The sequence below is a fragment of the Temnothorax longispinosus genome, chromosome 9 (genome assembly GCF_030848805.1).
Source record: "Temnothorax longispinosus isolate EJ_2023e chromosome 9, Tlon_JGU_v1, whole genome shotgun sequence".
Lineage (NCBI taxonomy): Eukaryota > Metazoa > Arthropoda > Insecta > Hymenoptera > Formicidae > Temnothorax > Temnothorax longispinosus.
In genome coordinates this window covers 753537-767947 of record NC_092366.1, presented here as the reverse complement: position 1 = coordinate 767947, position 14411 = coordinate 753537, and the positions used below count along the sequence as shown (strand labels likewise).

The 14411-nt window shown below is 41.6% G+C and overlaps 1 long non-coding RNA gene across 2 annotated transcripts in view; it reads left to right on the top strand.

The window, feature by feature from the left end:
* Nucleotides 1-14411, top strand: part of LOC139818622 (uncharacterized) — a 106156-nt gene that overhangs the window by 35772 nt on the left and 55973 nt on the right. Inside the window, exon 1 of one of the 2 annotated variants that reach the window (XR_011733462.1) lies at nt 999-1151. The exons of the other annotated variant lie outside the window; for it this stretch is intronic. This is a non-coding gene — a long non-coding RNA (uncharacterized lncRNA). Of the gene's footprint in view, nt 1-998; nt 1152-14411 lie in introns of those variants that run through there. 2 annotated transcript variants of the gene reach the window in all.

Below are 14411 nucleotides of genomic sequence, written 5' to 3'. Positions count from 1 at the left end.
GATATTCTTGAAACGTTACGGCGGATTAAATGGGAGCCCCGCTCGTATTAATATCATTTCTACGCGAAGATCGTAAGCTGGTTCAGCAACTGCACTTTCATATGGTAATATTTGCATTCGAATTAGGAGGAAGCGCCGTTCGCATTAGGTTAATTGCTACTCCACGTCGCAAATAATTACCCTACTATCAAAGTGTTAAATGACCAGCAGCATATGCAATATTTCCATGTGTGAGGAACGGGAGTTAATATTCTCTTTATCATTTCGCGCGCTGTGTCGTAAATTCTTAAACCGTTCGGAAAGAACGATATTTCTAGTTAATGGAAATCATGGCCGAGATCCGTTCATGAATTCAATTTCGACATTTAATGGAATTATAGATATATATTATTAATAAAACAAAATTTAGCAGTGTGCCATTACAGTCGATAATCACCTTTATAATTGATGCACTTTCGATCAGCGGTCCCACGGAAAACAATATCATCAGTCGATTTTCCACCCGCGACGTTTTGATTTACGCGAATTTGCATTTAGGTATTATTTCCGCGGCAAATCGGCAGGCGAAAACGCGACGAACGTTTTTCTGCCTACGAAATACCGGCGCGTCAAATCCGCGAATAATAGATCCGGCGTGTCAGTTCGTCGGTCTAGCTGTAAGCCGACAAGGCCCGCACACTTTCGTGGATGCGAGACTTTTCTCTCGGCGCGTGTTTTCCCAATCGCGCGTGTCCACGCGATCGATCCTTAATCCCCGTCACGTCGCCGACACGTCGCGGCGTCGACGCGAGCGGAGCTCCACTCTGCACAGCTTCGGCCGCACCAGCGTCTGCCGCTCGAAATTGGTGGGCGTAACGGCCAGTTTCCGTGGCACGAAATCTCGCATTACGTTTATACGACGGCATATATTGCGAGGCGCCCGCCCCTCGCGTAATTCGTAACGCGAGCCTCATCACAAGAGACGATGCATATTGCGCGAGTAGTCGTTTCGCAGCCGACGAGAGAATGTCCACAGACAATGTAATCCTATCCAGTACGGGAAAGTAGAGAAGGAACGGAAAGAGAGGAGGAGGAGGTGGTGGAGAAGAGGAAGATGTGACGCGGGGAAGGAGGAAGAGGAGGAGGAGGAGGAGGCGGAGCGCCGCCAGAGAGTACGGTTAAGTATATTACAGAAATTGCCGCGGGTGACTGGTCCATTTGTAAATGAGATTGAGTCACCGGTTACGGCAGTCCCTCGTCGTCGGAATATGTACTTGCTAACGGAGAGCCCGCGGCTTACGTGAAACCTGAGGAGAGAGCTGTATGTAACCGCTGCTACGAATGAGTCTGCCGTGTAACGAGTAAAAATTAGATTTACGTTTAAGACGTTAAGAGAAAGAGAGAGAGAGAGAGAGAGAGAGAGAGAGAGAGAGAGAGAGAAGGAAGGGGAGAAAGAGAACAGAATGCACTGAATGGGATTTGCCTGCCAGCTTGCCGGGAATATCGCCCTTACACGAATAAGCGTGTTTCGCTGGGAATGATTATTAAACCTTTCGTTATCGCAGTTATTAAAGGCCAAGCTCTTTTGCGAAAAACACAGCGATAAATATAAAATGTATTTTAAGCGTAAACTTCGAGCTTTGCATGATTTATCTCGAATTCAAGAGTATTCGCGAAAGCTCCTTCTTATTAAGCGTCAAAGATATAGATCGGAGCCTCGGACAGCTACATTTAGCATTGAATTTGCATCACGAACGGACCGTGCACGTCTTTGCATTTTTAACTCGCGCTAACAGATTTCGCCGAATGCGAGAGTGCTTCTTCCCATTGAAGTTAATAAATCCAAATGATAGGAACGCCTCGCGCGCACGAACGCTCGCATTGTGCTCGATTTCTGTGTTGTGTGTGAGAAACGCAGTATCTCTCGGATCATACTGATGGATGGAGTGCAATCTTCCCGGCCAGGGTTCTCACAGAAATAAGACCACTTTCCCTCCGTTATCGTGCGAGTCACGCGACGTCGTTTTCACTTTTTTTTTCTTTCTTTCTCTCTCTTCTTTACCTTTTTATAAACATCCATTTCTCTACGCGGTCAACGAGTAGCTTGAAGCTAACATTTTCCGTGCCTTCAGCATCGAGCCATGAGTTAATTAGCACTCCGGTCTTGTTTTCCACCCTTCCTCGCGCGCATTTTTATGAAGCCGGGTGTGTTTATACGAATAGTCGTTAACCAGCATATATAAACCCACCCCGAGACGCATGGAATTTTTGGCGCGTTGTGTCGCGGAAATGCAACGAAACCGACCGTAAAGAAAGATCTTACTCGCTCTGCTGCTATCAAAGCGACTATTTTAAATTATTCAGAAAATAATCGTATAAAAGTAAGTAGTAAAAAGATGTTCTGTGATAAGAATTATATGATCCCGAAAGATATAGACCTCTAATTTTATCCGCGTATATATATAGTTCCTTCGCGCTGCAGAATCATAGTTCTTTCATATCAAATAGTGTGATGCTGCACGCGTCGAAATCGCGATCGAGATAATGGGAAATATAAAAAAAGGAAAAGAGGAAACAAGGAGACCGCGCCGTGGAAGAAAGCGATTCTTGCGGAATAATATTTCTTAGGGGCGAGAAGTGTTGCAAGGGTGATATCCTGATCTGAACGTAACTATACCCCTAGGGAAGCGAGAAATGAAATTCCTAGCTATCTCGGTACGTGGTCAAAAATAAAGTGAGACTCTTTACTCGGTTGGCCAAGTGTAATGGGGTGGAAGAGGCGAAGAACTTTCGTGGAATACCGAGCAGAAAGCGGGAAGGAGTCCAATCTTACCGTGCACCTGTGTGTATAGGCCGAGTCACGGATCTACGGTTGTTAGACGTTTTTTAGCTACGGGATAATATTAAGATTAAACAATGCAATGCATAGAAAATATTGAGAGAATTGTATTATTAATACATTAACATTAATTAATCTTATTAGTGAATGTTTTAAAAGGGATTAATATCGAATTCTGATTTAAAAAAGTTAAAAACTCGATATTTGAATATTAGAGAATATTCGATTTTAAAGAGTGTTATTATATCGATGCTTATAGCATTTGAGACGAATTATAAAAATATTTAGCATGTCTACAATTTACAGTAACAGTAACTTATAATTTAATGACTTACGATGTATTACGGATATGATTTATATCTTATAGATATTTTTAAGAGGGAAATCAATATTGAAATAAAGATTTAAAATAATTAAAGAATATCTATTGATATAAGATAATGGATATTAGAGTATTATTTGAGCTTTAGAATATATAATAGTATTATTATACATTACCATTATATTATTTGAGACGAATTAACAAATTATATAATTAGACAAAGTAATATTTAGCCCGTGTATAATTTGCAACGGCAACTTATAATTTAATAATTTATGACAGTATAACTCCGGTGCAAACTCTGATCGATCGCGAAAATCGAGGGAAATGTATTATCGATCTTGCAAGGAGTCCGACACGACCTTCCTGCGCGCTCATTTAAGGATAGATGAAGTCTCATCGTTGCCGGAGAGCAGGCGAAATTTTTCCGACGTTAAGCACACTCGCAGATATAGCGGAGTGGTCTCGAGGGCTCGAAATGAAAAAAGTTCGCGGCACGTGCTTTCCACGCGCGAGGAAGGAAGCGCGAATAATCCGCACGGGCAATTTGCTAAATCGGATCTTTTCTCCTACGCGGCGGTCACTCGCTCGCTCGCTCGCTCGCGCGGTAAGATCGATCGATCTCGCTTTTTCGCTCGTTTCCGACCTCGAGCGAGTGTCTTGCAGCCTTGTCCTCGAGGACCTGCACCTGAGACGTGATCGAAAATATAATGCGGTAGTTATATGCAAGTGAGGGATATTTTCCGTCTCGCGACGATAAAAAGGGGGAAAAAAGAAGAAGAAAAGGGGAGCCGTTACAAGCGAAACGATCGTTTCACTCGATCGCGCCTAACCCCTTCGGCCTCCTTTCTTCTTCTTCCTTCTCTCGCCTCTTCACACCGATGAAAGGACTGAAACGCATAGCAAGAGGATCTGGGTGGTTTATAGGTGCAAAACGGGTAACGGTTGCCTGCCGTGGCATTAATGTCGGGATTAGATCGAGGCCGTTAGTCCGCGTCGATGCCGGCGCGCGGGATGCGATGCGAAACTCCACCCTGAAACCGGCAGCCTGCATTCCAGGATCGAACACCCTGGCGGAACCATCAGGGTGCGCGGAGGGTGGCACGAACGCGCCAGCCTCTCTCCTCTCTTTCCTTTCCCTCTTCCTCGTTCCCTCAACTCGGCACGCGATCCTCGCGGGCGTTCATCCGAACACCACAGCGCCTGGCTTCCAGCCACTCTTTAAACAGTCTAGTGGCAAGCGGAGGCGCGCGGATGACGAGACGAGAGGGTGCGCGGGAGAGGGCCGAAGAAGCGGCGGGAGGGAGGGGGAGGCGGTCGGTGAAGAGGGAACCCTCTAATGGGATATCGATATATTCATGGAGGCTCATCTCCAGCAGTCTCCTTTTCCCACCTCGAGAGAGCAGCGGGTACCCCCCACCCTATGATGCATGCCGGGGTGAGATAGGGTGCTAGGCTAATTGTTTTTACCCTCCTGCCACTGCTCTCGCCTTCGTCGCCTTTCCACGTCTCTCTCTCTCTTTCTCTCTTTCTCAAAGATTGCAGATCTCCTTTCCCGTCGTCGTCTCCGTCCCTTTTCGACTTCTTGCTTATTCTTGCTTCCCGTCTACTCTTTCTACTTTTCCTCTTTTCTTCGTCTTCTTCTTTCTGTTCTTGCTGCAAAGAGGTAGGACCACCGCCGGTCGAAAAAGATCGTCGACGTTTAGTAGATCGCTCAATGCGCTTGCTTCTTCTTAGTTTGCAATGCAATAAGAGACGAACTCCGCGGATGATGATTCGTTTCTTTCCGAGTGGAGTAATTAATATTCGGAGACACAGGAGGCACGCTGCGATTGTTCGTCAGGCGATGTTACAGCTTGGGCTTTTTACCGTTATCGTTTGTTACGTTCACGTGTTGTTGCTGACGCGCTTCGCGATTTGTCTGTACTTTTAGTCTGTATCAAATATATATTCACAAACAGAGTGAAATAAGAAATACTCGACTGAGATTATTATCTTGACATTAATTAATACTGAAGACATGGTTACATATATTACGCAAGAAAAATTCACGTTGATTATATTTACTATGTAATTGCTATAAAGAAAAAAAGAGAAAGGATAAACAAGACAAATTTAAATTTACTTTATATATTTTGTAATTTTGTATTATTTTTATTTAATTTATTAACTCACAAAAAACGCGCGTGAGAAATATATCATCAATTCGTCGACGACGGGGTCATTCACACTTTGCTCGGATGTAGAAAAACTGTAGAAAATGTCGGGGAAGTGTGTAATACGATGCGACAAATACATCGGATCGGGGCTCGGAGAAGGGTATCAAGGGATTAAAAAAGAAAATCGCGAGCGGCAGCCGAAAGTGCGCAAGTTCGTTGCGCTGCGATCCAATTCCCGTCCGACTCGCGGGCATCGGAGGTATTCTACCAAGTTGATTGAATCATCCGGTTCACGATTCCTTCCGACATTCTGCTCGGATTGTCGGTAAAGCACTCTTACCGCCCGCGCAATCTCGACGGATTCCTAGGCTCGATCAACACTCGGGGAAAGCTCCGCCGTGCGCTTCAAATTTACACGTGCCCTACTATACACACGGTGTGCGAAACAAAGAGCACTTGCTACACGCAGCCCGGATTATCTTGATGACTGATGATTAATAGAATAGTTTCCGCTGACAAGAAAAATGTAACATTACGTTACATCCATGAGACGAGATTATTTAAAAAAAGACATCGAAACTTCTATTAATCGAATAAATATATTGATTCAGCGATTGATTAAAAGATTTAGTTTATCATATAACGAATTAGGAATTATGACTTAGATATAATTTTAAGATTAAATGACGTTTTTTTTTAGAAATGTGCGTATGATTTCTGCTAATTACCGTAATGACGATTTCGAATTTCATTATTTAGAAAAATACAGTATAATACGAGAGTTCTTCACATTACATGAATTCGCGTATAATACAAGCCGCATTATATATACGGATTATGTATATGTATGTAGAAATGTTTATAAATTTTAATTTCTACATAAAGGCTTTAACACTTTTATTCCCAAATTTATGTGTATATGACGAATAAGCGTTTAATAAAAAACATTTTGATATTTTGGAAAAATTTAAAGAGATATGTTTTTTGCATGTTATTTTGTAATTATCTATATATTTTGCAACACTGTTAATAGTAATTTGCATTGCAAAGTTATTATATGTACAATGAAAATTTTATTTACTTTTACAAAAATCTTTTTACTAAAATATTTTAAGTTATAATTTTGCAAGCTTTTATTGTATTTATGATAATTTTTCACACACCGAACTGTAACGGCAACGAACGAAAGATGACGATATTGACGATACTCTGTTATCGAGAAATTTTTTAATACATATCAATACCTACATGCTATCTACAAATGTAAAGTTTTTATAACTATGCAAAACTGTAAGGTAAAACTATAATTAGCTACAATATATTTCATAGATATTATATATATATATATATATATATATATATATATATATATCATATTCGCAGGCAGTAATATTTTATTTCATAATTTGTACGTAGCCACATGACTAGAATGGGAACGAAAGGATTAACAACAGAATTTTTATTTTGTCTTGAAATAAAACAAAAATCAAAACAATTAAATTTGAAAAGTCAAACAAGAATTCAATTTGCCTCATTGAAACAAGTTTATGCACTTATTTTAGTACCATAATGATTAATTGCTTTGTTACTTGAATTTAATTGGGGCTTTATATGGGGCTGATTTACCGCGTTATACGAGCAATGCCGCAATTTTTTCGTCGCGTTATATAAATTCACGTTATACGAGTATCACGTTACAAGAATTTACTGTACTTTTCTTCTAAAACTGATATTTCGGCACTGATCTTTCTCGTGTTAAGTTTCCCGTTGACACAAGCATTAGGCGACGCTATTGTCGTTTTGATTGCGTATAATCCGCTGTGGTCAACAATCTCCAAATAGGGCCGATTGTCTTAAAGCCAAGTCGAGAAGTCTATTGGTCTGCCGGTTAGGGGCCGCGTGTACACACCGAGTTGCAGTAAATCAGAGGGTGCGCACGCCGGAAATGCCGGAACGGTCGCATGGAACAGAGCTCGCGGCTGCTAAACGTGAACAATCTCGTGCGATCAAAATGTAACGATCGCTGCATGTGTGCGGCGCGCCGTCGACTTGCCCTCGCGAACCATTATCGATTGATTCCAGGCGTCGACGTCGCGTCGCTAATTAGCGGAGCGCACATACGCGAAATTATCGCTGCGCCAGCCCTTAAATGTCACCGGGAAGAGCTCCGGTGCTCAGCTGGCCCGGTACGACGCGACGCGGACGCGGCGAGTTGCTCTGCGCGAAGGCTGTTAGCGGCCGGGGAATTGGTAGCCTCCGGCTATTTAACTCGCCTGTTCGTTCTCGCTATAGAATATCGTATCCAGCACGGCCACCACCGTGTTTGCTCTGTCTTTCTCTCTCTCTCTCGCTTTCTCTCTATTCTGTTAACATAACGCCACACCGATATATTCAGGAGCGCCATCAAGCTGCGCGGAGCGCGGGACGCCCGGCGTCTCTACGAAGCCACCACAGCAGGTAGCACGTTTCGTGGAATTTATGGGACTTTTGAACGGGCCCACTCCATTATTCGCGCCGAGAATTATTCTTGAGACACGACGAATACGCGGTGGAACGAGCACGGTCACTTCCGACTCCTTCGCGCTCCTTTTCACCTCCCTTCCTGTCTCTCGCTCTCTCTCTCTCTCTCGCCTAGCTCTTACGAGGTCCTTTTCGTTTCACCGGAAGCGCGCCCGCCGGCACTTCAGGAAAGTATCGCGCTTTCCGAGCTTTCCGGTGACTAATTAGAATAAAGTCGGGCGCGAGCTTGCCGCCCCCGGGGCGGAATAAGGCGTCTAATCCACCGCAATTTCCCGCGGCGGCGATTCCGGATGATTACGCGGAATCGCGCGCGCGCGCACACGCAAGAGAGAGAAAGAGAGAGCGATTTTCAGGAATTGCTCTCGCCGGAGATTGGACGTTTCTTTTCTTTTTTCGCAGCGGAGCGTACTGTCTCTTTATTGTTATTCGCGATAAGGTGCATTATTTGGCATTTAGTCGTTGCGTAACGAAGCAAGTTCCAATTTTCTCCTCGCGAGAAATATTTCAGCGCGTCCATTTTCGTTGATGGGAAAGCGAGCGCGGAAAGAAAAGCCATTATCTTCCTTGCCGCGTGATACTTTATTTCGTTTCGCAAAGTGTTTTCTCGGCAAATAAAGCCGCGCTTCCCATTGCTTTCGACGCGCGCTTTAAGAGAAAAGCATAGCCTTGGCCTCGTGGACAGAAAAATCGTGGCCCTTACGGCCATACGGGACGAGACACTTTCCGCGGAGAGAGCCCTCTCTCTCTCTCGACCTGTCCCGTGCAATCTTCCACAGATGTATGTATGTGTGTGCGCGCGCTGCGAGAAAGAGGAAGTAAGGAAAATCACCGTGGACATCCGGAAGGGATTGCGGATTCGAAGGTCGCCTCGCGAAAACGCGTCGAGTCCAATAAGCTCTCGAGTCCACCCTTCCTCGTAAAGCGAAACTTTATAGTTATTTCATCATTTTCTACGCCTTCACCTCTCTATCTCTCTTTCGCCCCCCTCGTGAGATTTCACGAGCTCGTCTTTATACGCGGAATCCCTCTGTAATCTTTTTGTTTCACGTGGAATCACGTGAGATTTGAAAAGATCCAAGCTAGCGATCCTGGATCCTTGAGACTCCAGCTGAAAGCCTTGGGGTGCGAATAAACATCAAAACGATGAGATTATATAAGCGACCGAAGAGAAAATATTCCTCTGAATTTATGACGATATATATATAGATATATATATACCTCACGCAACTTGATAAGTCTTGATAAGAGAGAATCTTAGGGAATATTTAGCGGTATATGTCGTAGTGTTAAAATTATTTCAATGAAAAATTGAATACCTTCGAAAGAGTTACATGTATATTTTTCTCGAAGGTATCTTATAAACCTGGAAAATTTTTTTCCAGATGTCCCAGTTCTTTTCATGGACGAAAATAAGTATAATACGAAAGGGGGATGGATAAAGTATATCCGAGTTAGTCAACTCTATAAGAGTTATCGACTCGATCAACGCGCCGGTTGACAGAATCATCTTGCGGCGTATCTTCCACCGCCGGAACCCTATGGGGTATTGTTCACGCCGGCAGACAATGTCGGCGAGTTCATTTTCGGAAAATAACTTTTTACGAGCGATCTGATAAGTTTTCTTACTCTTTGGACGGTGGCGGGAGAGATTTTGCGGATACGATAAGTTCTTACCGCCGAGGCAACTCCCCTGTTGGCGGGGGTACCAAAGAACGAGGGGTCATTCTTTATCATAAGGGTGCGAAACGATCCTTCGACATGGACCTAAAAGAAGAGATAGTGCATCGCGTCACGCGACTTCACGCCGTATAGTTTAATGCCATAATCATTTCACCGGTGACGTATAACAATATCGTGATATTGATACACTAATTACGTTAATTAATATATAATAATATAATAATATGGCTCACTGTGATATTGCGGTACAAAAATAATATAAGAGTGAGAATTGTAGTCACATTCGTAATTGATAATAATTTTACATCGTTATTCGAGCTGAGATTCCAAATGATAACGTCACAGTGTATATAAATCGCTATAATATATTTATAAAAATATGACGACTAGAAATTTTTTGTGGTTGATATTTCTTCATTACGAAGAAAGGAAGCTTCTTCTTAATTTTCTCGGGGACAATCGTGAAAACCGCCACGACACGTAGGATGGAAACAGAGTACATTATTGAAAGACGGGCTACCCGGGACTTTGTAAAATTTCGCACCAAGTATCCTCTACTTTCTTCCGACAATAATTCTAATTCGCTCGTTATTTACCGTGAAACTTTAGCAACTGCACTTCCAGTAATAACCGCGATTACTCGAAAACTTCGGTGCTTTCTGGTCTCGCTCAGAATCCTTCTTAAGGAGATTCTTCCTAAAAAACATTCTCCGGGACTACTCGAGCGCAATGTGACTTTCGTCAAGCGCCAATCTGCGTGAGTACCGTAGAGAGTTCTTTTATGTACGTATTTTTTTTTTGTTTTCGCTCTTTTTTTCTTCGCAAAATTCAAATTAATATTGAGAAATACCGAGTGATTCTTTGAGCGTGAACGCGGCGAAGAATCTCGCAGGTTTTGGATAAAAGTAGGTAAGGAAATAAAAACGGCGGAGAGGGAAATAGCGAGGAAAGCTGATTTAAATAGCTGCGCGAGGTTTAATAATTTGATATCAAAATAACTAAACTGACGGTTCTCTCTCTGCTATATTCCTACGGGACGACTGCGTTTATATTGCTCCTCTGGCATAACAGCGAACCACCTGAAGATATTTCGCTGGAAAGGAAACAGGGAGGCGAAGGTCGTGGAAGGTTGATTTAAACTACCGACAGGAATCTTGTTGCCTATTCAGATTCCGCGGATTTGTTTTCTAATGCCTGCGTCAGAAGTCAGAACTCGGAAAGCCGTTCTTCCTACGAGAAATACACAAAGCGACTTTTCAATCGTGCATAACGAATCGATTCTGCTTCTAGGATAATTTGTAAATTTGATTTTTATTTGTAGTAAAATTTTATCCGACTTATGACACTTGTCATACATTTAATTAACATATAAAAAGAATTTTTTGCATTATATTCTAAGAGAAGTCGTAAAATTGTCAACTTTTCAATTCCAAATGTTATAAGTATATTGATCGAATATCAAAGTAAAATTCTGATAAAGTATGTAGGTAGATAGTTGCGTTTTATTATAATTTGTTAGGATTTTTTTGCCTAGCCCAGTTAGCAGATAAAGCGAGTGCTCGCAAATGGATGAATGTACAATGTTCCAAATTCGTCAATCGCATTTGCGAAAAGAATGAAGTGTCCCGAAAAGGCGGAATGGTAAAGTTGAATAATCGCAAAGTTTTTCCTTTAATCTAGCCAATGCAATGCGCCCTCTTTTGCCTCTCGTTCCCTTAAAACTTCATGCTCCTTTTCAACGCGGGGACGAGGCGAGTGGTTTCGACTATTTAATAAAATCTTTTATGGATTTGTGCGACGTTGCTTCGCTACGGATCAAAAACTTGGAATTTCTCCGTGTTGACAATTTTTCGAGAATTGCTTTCACGTAGTTTTCCATCAGAGACAAACTATTACCTTAAGAGAGATTGAACTGTATACTGAATCTTCTAACAAGAATCTTTCTATCTAAGTGGTTCCCGACTTTTCAAAAGTTTCGCGTATAACGAAGATAAAATTTTTAGATTTACTCGCGAGCTGTATAATGCTAAAAATTCAAGTTATGCAAATTATGATTCCGAGACACATGTTGTTAATAAAATATTAATTTCTCTTAATATTTAAATTAAAATTAGCTATAAATAATATTTATCGCTAATTTTTAATATTTTTAAACAATACAAATTTAAGCCTTGACGAATATTTAATTTAAAATATACAATCGCTAAGAAATTTTCTACATTAAAGAAACAAAAAAATTAAAAATTATCTGTATTTGAAAATTTTATTACAATCAAAAATTTCTACCCGCATATGTCGAAATCTCTGAAAAGGAAGGCTGCCGCGAGTGATGATGCATTCGGCAGCGAATTTTCCGTTCGGAAATCACTTACGAGCAGTCGTGATGTAACCGTCAACATCATAATTCCTTATCGGTATATGCGGGCTTTCTGTTTGCCAATCGCACCACGTTCCCCAAGTTTGTCACCGAGAGAGAACGCGGGTATTATAGTGATCATGACTTGTCATGGCGCGTCTCTGACGTCAATGGGACAGTAATTAATTTAACTGAGTTATTAATTCTTGGAGAACAAGCGTTAATAATTGTTTTCGCAAGATATTGAAAATTGCTTTACAAAATATATGTATGCTACTAAAATTTTCTACGTTTGATAAAGTATTCATTTTATATTTATGGACAAAAGCAATTATTCAATTATAATGCCTCATGTGAAACGCTCGCGATTAAACAGCATTCGATTATTATTCGTGACTGGTGATTTGTATTCGCGAAACCGTCGGAACACCGGCTGAACGAAAATATGAGACTCGGTATTAATTCTGAGCAATTACCTCTCACTTTTCGTGACCAATGAAAATCTGATTTAATCTGGTTTCCATGTAAATGCGTATTACTCGCGCATTACGCACGAGCAAATTGTTCATTTAATCGTTCATAAAATCTTCATCTTTTTCAATCATCGTTTGCTACATTTGCTGACATACTTTTTTAGACGATAATATGATGTAGGTACCTTGTAAACGATTATATAAATGTGTATTTGTGTGTATGTGCTTTATCAATCTTTAAAATATTAACGTTATTTTATTGATTTTTTTGTCAATATTATAAATATTGATTAAATTTACGTCTTTCTTTTACTTCTTTTATCATTATTTACGAATATATATACATATATGGAATTTTTTATTTATGGCAATTGTGTGCGGCACAGATGAGAAAAATGTACTGTTGTAATTTCCCTGTAACCTTTTTTTGAAAATTTATGATATTAGCCCGGAGTATCGTCAATCTTTTTTTGAGAGAGGAAGGGGGGAAGAGAGAGAGATGTAGGGAACATATCTATCTCCCTAATCAGAGCGTATACTCGAGTGACGCGCGAGTCGCCTGGAAGATCGCTGGTATAGTGTTGTGGTTGTTCCTGTCGCCGGTTGATGCTGCTGTTAGGCGAATGGTATATAACGCTGGCACGTCACGTCGTTGGAAACTGGGTTCTATCGATTTCGTATCAGTTCCTGGCATCTCTTTCGAGATATACATACAACTGCGCGCGCGTTTGCACGCACGCACGGTTGCACGCACGCATGGCATTGCTAGAAGTGTGCAGCTATCATACGTGTTCGTCGTAGCACGTGTGATAACTGCACTTACATATACACATACAAACAAACAAACACACACTCGCTCTCTCTCTCCCTCTCTCTCTCTCTCTCTGTTAGGGGAGAAGTGACAAAGCAAAGTGGAGAGGGAGTAATAGCAAGAGGGTAATGGGGAGTCTCTACCTTCGACTTCGAGCGCCCTAAAGCCTCGTCGTTTACAATTCAGTTGTGAGTTCGGTGCTTGACTATTGTCTTCAGTAGTCTTATGTAGGTCGCCTCGGATCAATCATATATCTCTTCCCGCGAACTATTATACATTATAAGAATATCATAAATAATGAAAACGTTAAAGATCCGCATTAGGCTGTTAATGATTTTTAGAATACACAAATAATGAAAGAAACGTTATTTTGTTGGTATACGATTAGATAAAAACGATAAGATAAAAGTCATTTTAGCTAAGATCAACTTGTACAATATTCCAACATATTATGTTTTTCTTAACAAGAATTTAATTTGAAATAATTGCATAAAAATGAAATAAAAATAAGTAAAAACGAAATATGAGAACCACATTTAATTTTTCTATGAAATAAATTTATCTTACAAATTTTTATTACAAAAATATCGAGATAAAGTAGTAACTCTCGCAAGTTTCGCGAGGATGAGAGTAGAAAAGAGGCGCGGAGAGTCGTAGAGAGCCTTCTCATGTGGCGAGAGGCTAAATTGAGGATTTCACCGAAGGCGCCCGTAATCAGTAAGCAGGCATGGAGTCGTAAGATAGACTTACCTGAGCCGACGGGAAAATGTCATTATCAGGCTCGGTGTCTCGTGAAACCGATTCGAATCGGCGCCTCGTTACGCCGGCCCCCGGGACGAACGGACGGGATACTCGACCCCGTTGAAAGGATCTCGAGGGCGTCCTTTCAGACCAGCGATCCTTAATTAATCTGGAAATCGAATCAAGGAGAGGAAGGAGAGTCACAGAGTCGGCGTGCCGATAGATCGGATCGAAGGGTGAGGGAGGATCCGTTTGGTGAATCCGAGACGGTTTATGTGACCGCCCTCTACTCTTTCGACGGTTTCAAACGGGAAGATTGTTCTCTCCCGCTAATTTCTCCATTTATTGTTTACCCCGTCCCACGGCTTCTCTTTGACGTCTTAAACTGCTCTTATCTCGCCGGGTCTTTGTTACTTACGCAAATGATGTATATATTGAGTCACGACGACCGTTCTCCATCGTCACAAACGCCAACGAAGGGAGCCATCGAATCACGAGTGCCTCGATCCGAATAGCCTCGAATGTTGCTTC